Source organism: Scyliorhinus torazame, chromosome 6 (assembly GCF_047496885.1).
Source record: "Scyliorhinus torazame isolate Kashiwa2021f chromosome 6, sScyTor2.1, whole genome shotgun sequence".
Lineage (NCBI taxonomy): Eukaryota > Metazoa > Chordata > Chondrichthyes > Carcharhiniformes > Scyliorhinidae > Scyliorhinus > Scyliorhinus torazame.
The window spans coordinates 72,324,215-72,341,844 of record NC_092712.1 but is presented as its reverse complement, the minus strand read 5'-3'; the positions used below and the strand labels follow the sequence as shown (position 1 = coordinate 72,341,844).

Below are 17,630 nucleotides of genomic sequence, written 5' to 3'. Positions count from 1 at the left end.
TTGAAGTCCAAGGGGCCAGTTGGTCCCTTTCCTGCCACTGACAAAATTGCAAAGCACAGGAAGGCCTCAGAAGCCTGACATATTACTGCGCCATTGTTCCTGTGTTCCACCTCTTAGCCTATCCCCAAAGGGCTGGGTAAAATCTAGCCCTTGAATGCCAGCAAGACAGAAATCATCCTGGTCAGCCTCCGTGTCCTGTTTTGGGTGGACTTCAGACCTCCTGTCTTACCCATCACTGAATATGCAAGACATCCAGTGCTGGCAACACCCAACTGCACTCTGAGATGTTTTATACTGTATTTTCTTTAACAATGAATATGTATTTATCCATGGCTAACAGTCAATCTATCTCGAAAGGTCCATTTCTCCTAGCTTTATGTCAACCCTTTTTATAGGAGCTCCATTTTTTTCTTGGCATCTCTGTAAGGCGGTGGTCTAATTTTTAGCTACTTGACCGATCAAAGTAGAATCTTTTCTAACCTTCGTTCTTTGGGTTATAATTGGTTCCTGGAATGGACTGACCTAAAAACCTGTCACAGGGAACTGAAAACTTGAATTTCTTTTGTTTCTCTGAGTTGTGTCTTCCTCAAACAGGTTGATACTCTGCTGAGGGAATGGTCCGGTGTCTGAGGTGTGTTTTTCACGTGAGACATTAAACTGAGGCTCTGCCTGCCCCCTCGGGTGAACGTAAACCGTTCATTGGCACTATTTCGAAGAAGTGTTGGGGGAGTTGTCTCTGGAATCCATGCCAAAATTTATGCCTCAATCAATATCATTAAAACAATTGATCGGGGCATAGAATCGTAGAATGAGACAGCACAGGAGGAGGTCTTTCAGCCCATTGTACCTGTGCTTCTTTGAAAGAATAATCCAACCAGACTCTCTCCTATTTTTTTTACCCCGAAACCAGGAATTTTTTTGCCACTTCAATTAGGTATCTGGTTCCCCTATGAAAGTGATGATTGAAACAATTTCCATTGTCCTTCGAGGCAGCAGATTCCAGAGGAAAGAGAGGCCCATTATCTGGTTTAGGAGCTTGCTGTGCACCAATTGTGTCGCATTTACTAGAAGCGCGACTGCACTTCGAAAGTGCTTTCCAGACTGTAAAGTACCTTGGGACGACCCAAAGTCATGAAAGGTGCTATGTAAATGCAAATTTTATTACTTTTGTTTCTTCTCAACTGATGTTGACCGTGATTGTGCAGTGTATTATCCCCAAATGGAGGAGGATATGTGGCTGTGCAAGGGTAATTGTGCTGTTTATTCTGCCCCTGTGGAAACCTGTGAATCAATAGTACAGAAAACTGTTAATCTCTATACAAGAGGCATTCCGACTCTAAACGTCAACTCTGTTTCTCTCTCCACGGATGCTGTCAGACCTGCTGAGTTTATCCAGCATTTTCTGTTTTTATTTTAATCTCCATGGCATGTTCTCCTAATGGTAATATTACCAGCAGATCTTTCTGATCCTGAATCCATAAGAACAGTTGTATTGATAGTAACTTATAGAGTAGGTTGTGATGCATTCATACCGCAACTAATAGCGCTTGCATTCTACCTCGCTGGACTTGTGTTATATTTCTATAATAAATTGGGTTTGCTTCTATTTTAAAAAAAAAATATTCTCGGGATGTGGGTGTCGCTTATAGGCCAGCATTTATTGTCCATCCCTAAATGCCCTTGAAAGGGTGTCGGTGAGCAAACAAACCAAAGCTTTCATCACAAGGTGCCGATTGTGGCTGTGGGCTAGTCTAAACCATGGGACTGTAAATATGCAACAGTGATTAGTGGGTCCGATCGGAAATTCAAGAGAGACTCCTTTGCCTGGCAAGTGGTTGGAATGTGAAGTTGCGGCCAAGCAGAGTGGTTGAGGCGAATGCTTGGGTGTATTTGACGAGGAAGCTAGATGAGTGCATAAAGGAGGAAAATGCTACGTAGACGTGGTTGAGATGGAGAGGGGTCAGAGAAGGCTGGTGAAGAAGCTTAAGCAGGTGCATCGAACCTTTAAGCCAAATGATCCGCTTCTGTGCTGTAATTTTTACGTTTAGGAAAACTGTCTCCCAAAAGTAAGAATTTTAAGCATTTAGATAGAGGAATCCTCTTTTTAGCCGTTTTAAGTTTATAGGCAGATCTTAAAAAGTACTGTGGAGGAGTAATGAATCACCCTGAATGCCTCTTGCATGAGACCACATTTGATATTAATTTTATGTGGTGTGAAACTCAAGCAAAGTGCACAAACCTCTGCAGGGAGACTTATGCTACACATCCTGGAGTCGCACAAAGATTTGCCCAACAATTTGGCATCCATGTGAAGCAAAAAGCACTTGTACAGATGCTAAACGTGAGGCTCAGCCACACCCTTTGATCGCTGGAACAGCCAACGCTGTATTTACGATAAGAATAACCAATGGTAGATAAGATCTCCAGAATATCACCCGAATTAAAATCAGTGTAATTAAATAGTTAAGACCAACTGGAATCAGGCTTCGTAGGGAAATGGACCTCGAATATAGCCTCTGGTTACTGAAGTGAATTGCTGTAGGCTTTCATTAATTTTGCCTTTTTTGTCTTTGTATTTTTCTTGCATATTCAACTGATGTTTTATGATTCAGTGTCTTTCAAGTCAGTAGATTATTCATAGCTAGATCAAGGCAGCTCCATGACTAATTGTCTACTTGCGCTTTTAACCTTGTGGATAATTCATGAAATGGGTCCAGATGTGGGCTCTTGGGGAGGGAGGGTGAACTTATTCCTTTCGTAAACCATATCTGACAATGTATTTTAATTCTCCAAAGTGAAGGATGAGTTGGACACAGAATTCAACAAACTTATTTGGAAATGGAATGCAACGGGGGATAAAAATGATCTGTGATTGCTATAGAAAAGAGATGCTGTTCATATCAAATCTTAAGATATAGAACACAATGTCCGTGGGTGTCAATCTCTCTCTCGATTTACGCTTCATGCTGATGCTTATTTTCACATGGGAAATAAATTCTGAGAACTTTTGATATTCTTTTGTATTGTCCTACAAAGTTAATGAAGGGTTTTGTTCAAGAAACCAGGGTGCAGGGCAGTAGTGAGGGAAGTCACATTGATGGGAGAAAAGGAATGAGAAGTCAAGTAAATCCAGCAATAATTATTTAGGTTGCATTAAGCTTGGATTTTAAATGAGGATTATGAAAGGGAGAAGAGATTAAATGAGTTAAGGGCCACAATTTTGAAGTTCAGGGGGAAAATGAATTGAGTTGACGAGTCGGCCATTATAATTCCATGTGATTGAGGTTGAAGAGCATTTGGGATTTGTGGAGGAAGATTTACCAGTGGAGGTGATGCAGGAGTCCACTTCGTGTCAGAGAAGATAGTGAGGGCCTATGGATATCAGTGGATAGAAGCTTTCAAGAAGCCGTATAAGAAATGAAGAAGCTGTGTGTTCGAATAATTAAAATAAACTTATTTTGCTGTTCTGTTGAGGAACACGGTATAGGTCAAGTTGTATTCGGCTACAGGGCAGCACGCTGGCGCAGTGGTTAGCACAGCTGCCTCACGTGCCGAGGTCCCAGGTTCGATCCCAGCTCTGGGTCACTGTCCGTGTGGAGTTTGCACATTCTCCCCATGTTTGGATGGGTTTCGCCCTCACAACTCAAAGATGTGCGGGATAGGTGGATTGGCCACGCTAAATTGCCCCTCAATTGGAAGAAATGAATTGGGTACTCTTATTTTTTTTTAAAGAAAGTTGTATTTGGCTACTGCGCAGCCACAAGGTCAGGGTTTGTTGAGCACTGAAGCAATCTGAAGCATGCAGAGAGTGGAATCAATAACAGAAGAATGGGTATGGATGGGTTATCATGGAGGACGTTGTAATGAAGGATGAGCAGAGCAAGACAAGAGATAGCTCTGAGCAACGCATGATTAAATGTGGGGGGAAAAATAGGGATGGCCCATCAACTTCAGTTCAGATGGAAGCATTTAAGAGGAAACTGTACATCTATGACTGATGCATTTGAGAAGCGTGGCAGAGCTCTGTCTGCGCGCAGAGATGCTGAAGAGATGCAGATGCCTGGACTCTATTACTGCAGTGGAAAAAAGGTACTATGGATAAAGGAAAGAACTAAAGTCTGAAAAGTGTAAATGTAATGTAATCACTATTAAAAAAGCTAAACTGACTTCTCTGCTGGTGGCTCAAAGTTTATCTCACGAGTAGTTGAGCCTGACCGACCAGAAGGTCAGAGTTGGTCTTTGGTCTGGGTTGAGTTAGTTGACTACAGTAACCACAATGCTACCATTGGCCTCTGTGACCAGGTTAGGAAAGGAATAAGTGCCTAGGATTCCTACGCTTAATTTAAATCTAACGAGACTGATTAAAGTCTGCTTGTGTGAGGAAAGTATTGACCTCAACTTTGATGTACCCTGTGCCAAAATAGCTTGTGGATATTTAATGTCAAGACGTGGGCATTTGGATGGGGTACCAGAAAGTGTGGCTGTTTACCTCAGGAAAAAGTCAAAGCCTTCAGGAGAGAAACTATAAAGTTTAATTGTATCTAAAGCATGAATTTCAAAATTCTTTGTTCATTTCTTGGATATGTAGTGTTTGCATCTGGCAGTGCAAAGATTCATTGTTTTCAAAAGCAAAAACCCCTCGATTATGTCCTGGGTGATCTACCTGAACTTAATTAATATCCTAGGTTCCATAGCCCTTTTATACTTTGTTGCTAACTTTGCCTTAGTTCAATTGCTCTGTTTTATTACCTTTGCTCTTGAGTCGCCAGGTATCTTTATGATACTGCCACGTGGTTCAAGTCCGAGTAATGATCAATAATCCAATACACCGATTAGTAAGGTTTAAATCCAAGCACATTTATTATATACAGTAATCGCTACTCATGCACAAATTCTACGTCTAAGCTACTTCTACAACTAACAGGCCTATACTTAACTTGGAACTGGCCCACCAGGTCAGGGAAACAAATGGCCTTTCGTTCAGGTTCTGAGCCTGCGGGATTCGAGGTTGGTACAGATTGGTAGCTAGGAGCGCCTATCTCGTAGCGAGCGTTGAATTAAACTTACGGGTTCGATTTTCACTGCTCCGGTCACGGTCAATGTTGGTTCGTTGTTGCTGGGTGACCCGGGCAGGAAGAAGAGTTGAAGAGGAGCTGCTGAAGAGTGAAGAGCTAGAGAAGAAGAGTGATTTGAACTTGGGGCTCAATTCTTATAGTCCCCAGGGGCTTCCCGCCTTTCGTGGTGGACCCTGTACCTGGTCCCAAGTGATTGGTCTGTGTCCCAATCGCTTGGTTCGATTTTCTCCAATGCTGGAGCGGTCTTGAGGTGCTCGTTCACCTCCTTTTGTGTAGGCTCCTGCTGGTGCCGAAGAGTCTGGTTTTGCGTTGTGTGTCTAAATGTTGCTTATTGTTCCCGGGGATTGCTCATTATTATGCAGATGGCTTGTTTTGTTATGCTGATGGTTGCTGGTATTGATGGTGTCTGGCCTTTCCAGAGGTAAATACACAGCCAACTTGCAGCTGCTCGTTTTTGTCTTGTTGGCTGACTTTCCCATCAGCCTTTGCTGTTCACCATTTTGAATCGGGAGTTGGCCATTTTAAGTGGCTACATTCCCTCCTTGTGATCCTAACATGAAGCGTGAAGGATCACATAACAATGTTGCTTTCCATTCCCTGACCTGGGGGGGGCACTTCCCCCAGGCAAATTTTTAACTGACAATTCTAAGGGCGCTATGTCAAACAAGGACTGTGCGGTGGTCACTACTACCGATACTGTCATGGACAGATGAATCGGTGGCAGGCAGGTCAATGAGGATGAGGTCAAGTATGTTATTTCATCTTAGTTCTCTCACTACCTGTCACAGACCCAGACCAGCAGGTCCTTTAGGACCCGGCCAGCTTGGTCTGTGGTGGTACTACAGAGCCACTCTTGTCATCCTCAGTGCTTCCTCCAAATAGCGCTCAACCGGAGGGGTACTGAATCATCAGCTGAGGGGGAGCGGTATGTTCCCCTGCCCATGTTTGACCTGGTGCCATGAGACATCATGGGATCCAGAGGTGATGTTGATGCCTCCCAACTGGATACTGCTGTGCTCGCCACCTTTGCTTGGTCTGTTCTGCTGGTGAGGCGGGACATACCCAGGAATGGTGAATGTGGGCCATTATCTGTTAGTCTAACACTTGACTAGTCTGTGAGACACGGCTGGTTTCAGGTGCCTAGCTTGATGCCTGGTGGTCTGTCCGCTTTCATTCCTTTGTAGAGGTTGAATACAACTGAGTGGACTGCTGGGCCATTTCAGAGGGCAGTTAAGAGTCAACTAAGTTGCCGTGGGTCTGGAGTCACTGTAGGCCAGACGAGGTAAGATCAGGAGGATTCCTTCCCAAAAGGACATTAGTGAACCAGTTGGGTTCTTAGGACCTAATAATGACCTGGGATTCATGTCACAACGCAGAATCGCTGAGCAGAAACTTATAGCCAAGTTCCGCACTCATGAGTGTGACCTCAACTGGGACCTGGGATTCATGTCGCATTACATTCATCCCCCACCATCTGGCCTGGGCTGCGAAATCCTACCAACTGTCCTGGCTTGAGACAATTCACACCCCTTTAACCTGGGATTACCCCTATCTCTGGATCTGTAAAGACTTAATTAACTACAAATGCTCGCATTCAAAGCATTGTCTTGCATCTTTGAATTTGTCTATATATATATGTTTCTGGAACATACCTCTTCATTCACCTGAGGAAGGAGCAGTGTTCCGAAAGCTAGTGTTTGAAACACACCTGTTGGACTTTAACCTGCTGTTGTAAGACTTCTTATTGTAAATAAAAAGTGGTTAACAGTAAAATCCATAAATATTACTTCTGGCCATCAATGAACTCGTTAACAATTAGTAGTATTACCAAAATCTTACAAAGTGCTCTCATTTTGTTAATGGTCTATTCTATGGAACCCTGTCGAAATGTAATCTTCAGCTGAGGCATGGCTGCATGCTGGGGCATTTGATAAGTGCAGGCAAACCTAATTTAGTCCCCCCATTTTAAAATCATGCATGGTGTATTTAATTTACTGTCTGTTATCTACATCTTCCTTATGCCTCTCAAGGAATGGGATGGGAGGGCATAATTGTATTGTTATGCATTTACTTGACAGTTTCTATTTGAACTGTGGACATAGGAATTGTAATGAAAAACATTGACAGGATTTGCAAGAAGATCTGGGATTTTTCATGTATAATGGATAGCTTTGCAAGGAGCAGAAGAGAAACTGAAATGGAGAACTGGAATTGGCTCTCGAGTTAAAATTGTATACTGGACCAGGTTACAAGGACAGTGGAATCCAGTTACTGTATGTAGTAGATAGTGTTGAACAAAAAAGACTGAGGATAACTAATCTGGCACATAACTGTACCATTACTTAATAGCTGAAGATCAAAATTGGGATCGGTTAACGATGTATATTCCTGCTAAATCATGCAATTGTTACTCTGAAGGTTATGTTACACTTACAGGTTTACGTTGTGTTAATAAAGTAAACCCAATGCCCTGATTGCATTGGCTACGTTTGGACACAGTTCCAAGTGGATGGCACGGTAGCACAGTGGATAGCACTGTTGCTTCACAGCGCCAGGGTCCCAGGTTCGATTCCTGGCTTGGGTCACTGTCTGTGCGGAGTTTGCATGTTCTCCCTGTGTCCGAGTGGGTTTCATCCGGGTGCTCTGGTTTCCTCCCACAAGTCCCAAAAGACATGCTGTTAGGTGAATTGGACATTCCGAATTCTCCCTCTGTAACGGAACAGGCGCTGGAATGTAGTGACTGGGGGTTTTCACAGTAACTTCATTGCAGTGTTAATGTAAGCCTACTTGGGAAAATAAAGATTATTATTATTATTATTAATAAAGTCGCCTGTTATTTATTATGTATGCGTCTTGAGGGTCTGTATCAGCAAGTACTATGGTCATGGTGGGGAAGGTGAAGGCAGAGGGCAATTTTGTGACAGGACATTTCCAGCAGGGGTGAGTGGGCTGGGGTCTGGAACAGGAATATTGGATGAGATCTTCCGGCTGTTCACATCGGTGGGGTTTTCCGGTCCTGACGATGGCAGCAACCCTGCTGTGGGTTTCCAGGCGGCGTGGGGTGAAGAATCACGTTGCGGGTAGACCAGAAAATTTCACCCATTGAATTAATTCCCTCTAACTGGAGTCACTAATCTGTTTCTTTCTAATGGAGGTAGAACTGTTGAGCCCCTCTTCTTACTCGGGTAATAACTTAATCCAAAGCTGTGACATATGTTGCAACCCTGTGAGCTGCTGTCGGCCAATATTTGTTTGCAGTATAAATGATTCAACTGATTATTTTTGATCCCATCTTCTTCAACAAGAGTCCAAGTTATTGTCTTCCTTGCATAACCACAGGGCTATACATCATTGAACAGCAGCCTATTATGCTGATCAAACAAATGATCCCGAGCAATAAATAATATTTTGCAATCTGAGCACAGGAACAGGCTCTTCAGCCCTCCAAGCCTGTACCAGTCATGATACCAACCTTGGCCAAAACCCTCAGCACTTCCTTGTGCCGTATCCACGGGTAGCACAGTAGAACAGCGGTTAGCACTGTCGCTTCACAGCTCCAGGGTACCAGGTTTGATTTCCGGCTTGGGTCACTCGGAGTCTGCACGTTCTCCCCATGTCTGCGTGGTTTCCTCTGGGTGCTCTGGTTTCCTCCCACAGCCCAAAGATGTGCAGGTTAAGTGGATTGGCCATGCTAAATTGCCCTTGGTGTCCAAAGGGGTTGGGTGAGGCTGCTGGGTTACGGGTATGGGGCAGAGGTGTGGGCTTAAGTGGGGTGCTCTTTCCAAGGGCCGGTGCAGACCCGATGGGCCGAATGGCCTCCTGCATGGTATATTCTATGTCTAACCATCCTATCCGCGTACTGTCAAGATGCCTTTTGAACGCTGTTAATGTATCTGCTTCCACAACCTCCCCTGGCTACGCGTTCCAGGCACTCACCATCCTCTGCGTAAAAAACCTGCCTCGCACATCTCCTCTAAACTTTGCCCCACTGACCTTAAACCTATGCCCCCTGGTGACTGACCCCTCCACCCTCGGATAGTGTGCCTGCCCATCCACTCTATCCATGCCCCTCATAATCTTGTAGACCTCTATCAGGTCACCCCTCAACCTCCGTCGTTCTAATGAAAACAGTCCAAGTCTATTCAGCCTCTCCATATATCTGACACCCTCCAGACGAGGCAACAGCCTGATAAACCTCCTCTGCGGCCTCTCTAAAGCCTCCACGTCCTTCTGGTAGTGTGGCGACCAGAATTGTGCGCAATATTCCAAGTACGGCCATACCAACGTTCTATACAACTGTAGCATGACTTACCAGTTTTTATACTCAATGCCCCGTCCAATGAAGGCAAGCATTCCGTATGCCTTCTTGACTACCTTGTCCACTTGTCTTGCCACTTTTAACGATCTGTGGACCTGCACGCCCAGATCTCCTTGACTTTCTATATTCCTAAGGGTTTTGCCATTTACGGTATATTTCTCCTCTTATGTTAGACCTACCAAAATGCATTGCCTCACATTTGTCCAGATTAAACTCCATTTGCTATTTCTCTGTCCAAGTCTCAAACCAATCTATGTCCTGTTGTATCCTCTGACAATCCTCAACACGATCTGCCACTCCACCAACCTTGGTGTCATCCGCGAACTTACTAATCAGACCAGCTACATTTTCCTCCAAATCGTTGATGTATACTACAAACAACTGAGGCCCCAGCACAGATCCCTGTGGAACACCACTAGTCACAACCTTCCATTCAGAAAAACACCGTTCTACTGCTACCCTCTGCCTTCTGTGACCGAGCCAGTTCTGTATCCATCTTATCACCTCACCTCTGATGCCGTGTGACTTCACCTTTTGTACTAGTTGCGACTTCACCGTTTGTGCCTGTGTGGGACTACCTGATCATTACTGAGAACACTTGCTGTGAACCATAACTTCTACTACTACTACTACTACTGTACGTCACTTGCAATTAGCTAACTACTCTTGTCCATTCCTGGACAAGATGCTTGACTACATGTTAAAACACTTCTGAATGAATTAACCCCACTTTCATTGACGCTGGGATCTTGTTATCTAATGAAGAAGGTTGGTTCGCTTGTAATTTCATGGGATGGTTTTATTTTGTGATTCGACTATCACTAATAAATTTATTCAGTCGTTTTGCTCTTTTTAATCCTCTTGTATTTTAAAGTACTTCACTTACTCATCCTATCTGTGGAACACCCAGCTGCTTCTTTACGTTAAATGAGGAACGCAACTTAGTGGGTGTCACTGCCTTTGACATTTTCACGTGCAAAATATTTTTAAACAGAAAATAATAAAGCGTTTGGGGTTTTTTCTGAGGTATTCTGTATTAGGCCACTTCCATGAAATGGTTGAGGTCCATCTTCATTAGTACAAATCTGTTCCTTTCTAATGGAGGTAGAATCAATTCAATGAGTGTTACTCTCTGGAATGAGTTTGATTCCCCAATTATGAAAGTGGGAAAAAAAATGAAAGCAGTCTTCAAAATAATCAGGAAAATGAAAGGGAAATAAGAGAAGTAGTTGATGCGTTTAAGTATTGGTCCCCATTTGAGGAGTGATGCTTTGGTATTATGGATTATCAAAATTTTAGTAACGATTCCATCTTAATCTGATTCAAATGCCACAATCTCCATTGTTCCTCGATCCAAAATAAAACTGTTGACTTCAAAGTCTCTCCTGCATTCTGTTCATAAAACATGTCAAGATGCATACCTATCCTTTATATACAGATAATACTTTGTGTTTGGCTTAATTAATGCATTAAGAAGAAAGTGGCCTTTTTGTAATCTATACAAGCAGTAGCAAATGATCAGAATGATTCAATATGAAAGTATTTCAGCAGTAGTCCACTTTACAGGTTTATATGAAACATTGGTTCATTACCTGTAACTTGGGTCTGCAAATGTGTATGTGTGTGTACTTGAATGGTATTCTTCTTTCAGACGGGTTCCTCCTCCTCTAACCAATCTCGTACAGCACTGCTGTTGACTCAACCATCAGCACTGAGGAGTTGAGTAGGTTTTTAGCCTGTCTACTGATATTTACTCCCACTGTGAATAAAACCTCCTTCAGACTCTGTGCTGACACATCCCTCGCTTGAAGAATTTGTTTTCAATTATCACTACTAAAGTGGGGCCATTGCTAGTGTGATTTATTTTAGATTTGGTATTCTTGCCCAAAAGAAGATTGCAAAAAGCAGGACGCAGAATATTTTGAATGACAAACTATGTATTTATTATATCAATTGCTTATAAAAAAACATTTTGTTTTAGGCAGTTCTAAAGGCACTGCAATTGGTCCAAGGTGTTATGCACTAAAGAGAAACGAAAAGCACTTGCATTTATTTTTCATTATCAGACCTCGGGAAATTCCAACAGGATTTATTATAGCCCATAAGTTACTTTTTGAAGTAACGTGGCAGTTTGGAGGTAATTAGAGAACAAAACTGAGCTGGATTTCTGCTCCTAATCACTGTCCAGTGATCCATGTTAGAAAATGTGAATTTATGATATCCAACTGAAAGTCCTTGGCTAGGCCCAAGTAGTTTGTGGCTCCTCGGGTAAGCTTATGAATGTCTTGTTCCAGGAATTTATCTTTTACCTTGATCATTGGTGGAGCATATCGAGCAATGGTTTTTCATCTCACCCCAGCACATTCGCCTCTGGAGTATCCCTCCTTTATATCCAGCTAATACATGGGAAGGCCAAAGCTATCATCTTGGGCTTCTGCCACACGTTCCTTGTTCATGTGACTGACTCCAGTCCTGCTCCTCCACCAGTACCCCAGACTGAACTAAACTGTTTGCAATTTGACCCTGAACTGCACTTCCAAATGCCATGTTCTCCTCATGGCAAAGATTGCTTACTCTAACATTGCCCATCTCTGTCCCACCATATTCAGCCCATTGGCCCTCAAATCCTTAATGTTCTTGTTCTTTGAACTCCAGAACTGTTTATTTCTATTTTGTCTTGGCCAGTCTCCCATCCATCCTCTGTAAACTTCAGCTCATCCAAAAATAGCCTGCTAGTATCCTATCCAGTAACACATCTGTCCTGCCGGTTGCCTCTATCCCCATTGGCTCCTTGCGCCCTGAAGACTTAAATCTGAAATTCCTAGCCTTGTGTTCCATTCATTCTCTTGGGGTTGGTTGGCTCAGTTGGCTGGACGACTGGTCGTGATGCAGAGCGATGCCAACGGCGTGGGTTCAATTCCCATTTGGCTGAGGTTATTCATGAAGGCCCCATACCGGAGTCTTGGTGACCCTCAGGTTAAATCACCGCCTGTCAGCTCACAGGAGGGCAGAGTAGCCTATGGTCCACTCGAACTATGGCGACATTTATCTTTTATTTTTCCTTTGACTCCAGCCTCTTGTAATCCCCCACCAATGGCATTTAAATCTGCCTAGGCCGCAAGCCCTCCCTAAATCCTGCATTTCCCTCTTTTAAGGCCCTCGTTAAAATCAATCTCTGACCAAGCTTTTTGCCTTGATTACTTAATTAATTGGTTAAAATCTTTTTTCCAGACACCTCTGTTGCGCAACTTCAGACTCTGTTTGAAATTTAAGGTGGGGTGGAGGAGGAATTTAGACGTTGGTTTGGCAATCGAAGGTCTGCAGTGTTCACCGCTAGTGAATCAAACTATAACTCCGTAACCACAGTAATGTGCATTTGGTTCCTTTGCATCGACGAGGCTCCAAATTCCAGGCAATTCTATTTTCTGCATTTGGTTACCTCAGTCTCATTGGCTGGAATTTAAAGGATCAACGTGCAGTTTGTAATTTTAAAGCTTCAAGGTTCTGATAGATACATGGGATAAGCATGTGGGCCCCCTGTACTCCTGCAGAGAGATCTGGTCCTCTATTATTACCCTTTAATGGTGCCACCCCACCTAGAGTTTGGTTTCAGAGATGAGGTGTTGGTTTCATAACTTTGGGAATTTTCAGGCTTGGAAATAAATAATCGCTAACCACGAAAAAGTGGTGCGGATGTAATTTGAAGCAAGAGATCAGATGTTGTCAAATGTTGTAAAAGTAAGGTGAGAGTAATTTAGCAGCCACATTTGAGCATTACATATCTGAGCTTGCATATCCAAGCATTACGTATCCGAGCATTACATATCCGAGCATTACAAACAGCTAACTCTGCTTTCTCTGAATTTTACATAATTTATTTCATTTTTTTAAAGATGGAAATGCCTCGGTCCTGTAGGAAAAGATTGTTTATATTGTGTGATGTCCCCACAACAGCATTACAAGTCTAATTTTACATTCCAGTTGTGTAATGGATCTTGAGGCAAGTGCTAACCTATGCCATGCTTTTGCTAAGCTTATCAGCCAAGTTTTTCTCTCTGACAATCTCTTCCATCGGGCAGGAGATAGGAAAGTCTAAGAAAGTCTGGGGCAGCACGGTAGCATTGTGGATAGCACAATTGCTTCACAGCTCCAGGGTCCCAAGTTCGATTCCGGCTTGGGTCACTGTCTGTTTCGGAGTCTGCACATCCTCCCCGTGTGTGCGTGGGTTTCCTCCGGGTGCTCCGGTTTCCTCCCACAGCCCAAAGATGTGCAGGTTAGGTGGATTGGCCATGATAAATTGCCCTTAGTGTCCAAAATTGCCCTTAGTGTTGGGTGGGGTTACTGGGTTATTGGGATAGGGTGGAGATGTTGACCTTGGGTAGGGTGCTCTTTCCAAGAGCCGATGCAGTCTCGATGGGCTGAATGGCCTCCTTCTGCACTGTAAATTCTCTGTTAATCTGTTAAAATGCGTTAGCAGATTCAAAACCAGCTTCCCCCGCTGTTACCAGACTCCTGAATGACCCTCTTATGGATTGAACTGACCTCTCCACATATCTTCTCTACTGAGTAGCACTACACTTCGTATGTTTCATCACCCGCATTGTGAATTTATGTATGTCCTATGTTTTTTCATGTGTGGAATGATCTGTCTGGACTGTATGCAGGACAATGCTTTTCACTGTTCCTTGGTACACATGACAAATAGAAATTTAAAATGCACAAATACATAAATTATGAACCTTAACAGGAAACAAAATATTACACTCTGCCTTCTATTCAAGAGGAATCGTTTGAAGATTTTACTTTTAAAAAATCATGTGTAAATTAAAATTATATTTATTTGGTGTCTTTCTCAGCTTCAGATTGGCTGTAAAGTGTTTTGGGACAATGGTGTTTGCACACAGCTAGGTCCCACAAGCAGCAAGAAAATAAATAGCCAGACTATCAGTTTTAAATGTTGATTCAAAGTTAAATTTTGGCCTGGAGACTGAAGAAATTCCACGCTCTTCTTCAAATCATTAATAAAATTCTTTTTTTTACATTTAAAAATTTTAAAAAAATAAAAAATTTAGAGTACCCAACTATTTTCTTTTTTCCAATTAAGGGGCAATTTAGCGTGTCCAATCCTACCTAACTGCACGTCTTTGGATTCTAGGGATGAAACCCACGCAGACGTGGGGAGAATGTGCAAACTCCACACAGACAGTAATCCAGGGCCGGGATTTGAACCCGCGTCCTCAGCGCCGTAGTCCCAGTGCTAACCACTGCGCCACATGCTGTCCTCAAATCATACCATGGCATCTTTTACTTTCATCTGAGAAGACCTAGATTTTGGTGCTCAAGTCTCTGGATGTAAACCTACAACCGTCTGACACGGAGGCTGAACTTCAGCTGACGTGGTTTAAAACCTTCATTGGGAGAGTTAAAATGATTTAAAATCAGTAGCGTTTGTGTAAACAATAATTGTGCAACTGTTCTAGCTTTCTATAAATTGCTTGATCATACATCAGTTGAACTGCCAAAAAGGATATTTTTAAAATCCATTTTTGTAGGATTATGGGCTTCGCTGGCTAGGCCAGCACTTGTGCCCATCCCTAATTGCCCTTGAGCAAGTGGTGGTGAGCTACCTTCTTGGCCATGTGGTGTGGATACACACACTATGCTATAAGGGAGGGATTTCTGGGATTTTGACCCAGTGACAGTGAAGGGACGGTAATACATTTCCAAGTCAGAATGGTGAATGACTTGGAGGGGAACATACAGGCGATGGTGTACCCCTGTTTCTGCTGCCCTTATCCGTCTAGATGGTCGTGGGTTTGGATGGTACGACCTAAGGAGCCTTCCAGTTTCTGCAGTGCATCTTGTAGATGGTATACACTGCTGTTACTGTGCGTTGATGGTGGAAGGAGTGAATGTTTGTGCAAGGGGTACCAATCATGTGAACAGCCATGTCCTGGACGATGGCGAACATTTTGAGTATTGTTGGAGCTGCATTCCCCAGGCTACTGGGGAGTTTCCATCACACTCCTGACTTGTGCCTTGTAGGACATGCTTTGGGGAGTCAGAAGGTGAGTTACTCGCCACATGATTCCTAGCCGCTGACCTCTTGCAGCCACAGTATTTGTATGGCTAACAAAAACAGAAAATGCTGGACAACCTCAGCAGGTCTAGGAGCTAATGTTTTGAGTCTGGATGACTCTTCTTAGGACACTACATGAGCTCCTGCAGTGATGTCCTAGGACTGAGATGACTGACCTCCAACAACCATAACTATCTTCCTTTGGGCTGGGTGTGACTCTAACCAGCAGAAAGTTTTCCCCTTGATTCCATTGACTTCAGTTTTGCTGGGTTTCCTTGTTGCCATAATCGATCAAATCGACCATAAGACACAGGAGCAGAATTAGGCCACTCGGCCCATCAAGCCTGCTCCGCCATTCAATCATGGTTGATATTTTTCTCATCCCCCATTCTCCTGCCTTCTCCCCATAACCCCTGATCCTCTTATTAATCAAGAACCTATCAATCTCTGTCTTAAAGACACTCAAGTGATTTGGCCTCCACAGCCTTCTGCGGCAAAGTGTTCCACAGATTCGCCATTCTCTGGCTGAAGAAATTCCTCCTCATCTCTGTTTTAAAGGATCGTCCCTTTAATCTGAGATGGTGCCCTCTGGTTCTAGTTTTTCCTACAAGTGGTAACATCCTCTCCACGTCCACTCTATCCTGGCCACGCAGTATCCTGTAAGTTTCAGTAAGGTCCCCCCCCGCCCTCTCACCCTTCTATACTCCAACGAGTACAGACCGACAGTCCTCAACCGTTCCTCATACGACAAGCTCTTCATTCCAAAGATCATTCTTGTGAACCTCCTCTGGACCCTTTCCAAAGCCAACGCATCCTTCTTTAGATACAAAACTGCTCATAATACTCCAAATGGGGTCTGACCAGAGCCTTGTATAGCCTCAGAGATACATCCCTGGTCTTGTATTCTAACCCTCTCGACATGAATGTTTTTTTTTTTCCTTTTCTGAGTTACCAAGCCAGGGCTCAGAGTGTGGGTCAGGGGCGAACCCCTAATCCAGCTCCTCGCCTGCTCCAAAAAACGAATTCAAATTGAATCGAATTTATGGTTCCCACAAGAGAGACATACCAGATCTGAACCCAAAGGCTCAATCTACAGACACTTGATCTTAGCCAAAAGGCCGAGAAGCGATTCGACATGAATGCTAATATTGCATTTGCCTTCCTAACTGCCGACTGAACCTGCATGTTAACGTTAAGAGAATCGCGAACAAGGACTCCCAAGTCCTTTTGTGCTTCTGATTTTCTAAGCATCTTCCCATTTAGAAAATAGTCTATGCCTCCATCTTTCCTTCCAAAGTGCATAACCTCACACTTTTCTACATTGTATTGTCATGTGAGAGTACCTTTAATAAATGGGTGTTCATAAATGGGTGTGTATATAAATATCTGTAGTGAGAGTACCTTCAAGAAATGGGTGTTTACTACTGCAGTGATGTCAGAGAGTGGGTGGAGCTGGACTGTCTGTCAGCTTTTTACCTTCGTTTTAGGCTGTTTGCTGCAGGGTGTGTTTTAGTTTCGTTTTCAGTGTTGGAGCTGAAGCCAGGCAGAGCAGGGTGTACTGTTGATCTCTCTGCCATGAAAAGATTATCTCTTGATCATTTGGTTAATTCAGAATTGTACATGTTTTCAGTAGTGAATGTAAACCTAATGTGCTTCTGTTAAACGGTGTTTCTTTTGTCTTCTGGATGTTGTTTGGGAAGTTATTAAGGATTACTTAGTGTTGTATTCTTTGTGGGTTATATTTGAATTGATAGTTGCTAAGATGTTCACTATCTTTTAAAAAGTTTAACTTGAGTTCATGGAATAAACATTGTTTTAATTTAAAAGTACTGTAAAGTTCTGTTTGCACCATACCTCTAGAGTGGACCGTGCGATCCCCATAACCACAATCTATTAAAAGTTGTGGGTCAGGTGAACTCCCATGATACACTTTGGGGTTCTCTAAACCCTGGCCCATAACAGTATTCCATCTGCTATTTCTTTGCCCATTCTTCTAGCCTGTCCAAGTCCTTCTGCAGTCCGCCTACTTCCTCAATACTACCTGCCCATCTACAGATCTTTGTATCATCTGCAAACTTAGGAACAGTGCCTTCAGTTCCTTCCTCCAGATCATGTATATTGTGAAAAGTTGTGGTCACAGCACCGGATTCTGAGGCAC

The 17,630-nt window shown here is 43.3% G+C and overlaps 1 protein-coding gene and 1 non-coding gene across 2 annotated transcripts in view; one reads left to right on the top strand and one right to left on the bottom strand.

Annotated features, from left to right (window-relative positions):
- LOC140424834 (cyclin-Y-like) overlaps positions 1-17,630 on the top strand; it is a 272,509-nt gene that overhangs the window by 58,342 nt on the left and 196,537 nt on the right.
- On the bottom strand, positions 16,408-16,602 carry LOC140425900 (U2 spliceosomal RNA). The gene has a single exon (XR_011948058.1). It is a non-coding gene; the product is annotated as a U2 spliceosomal RNA (small nuclear RNA).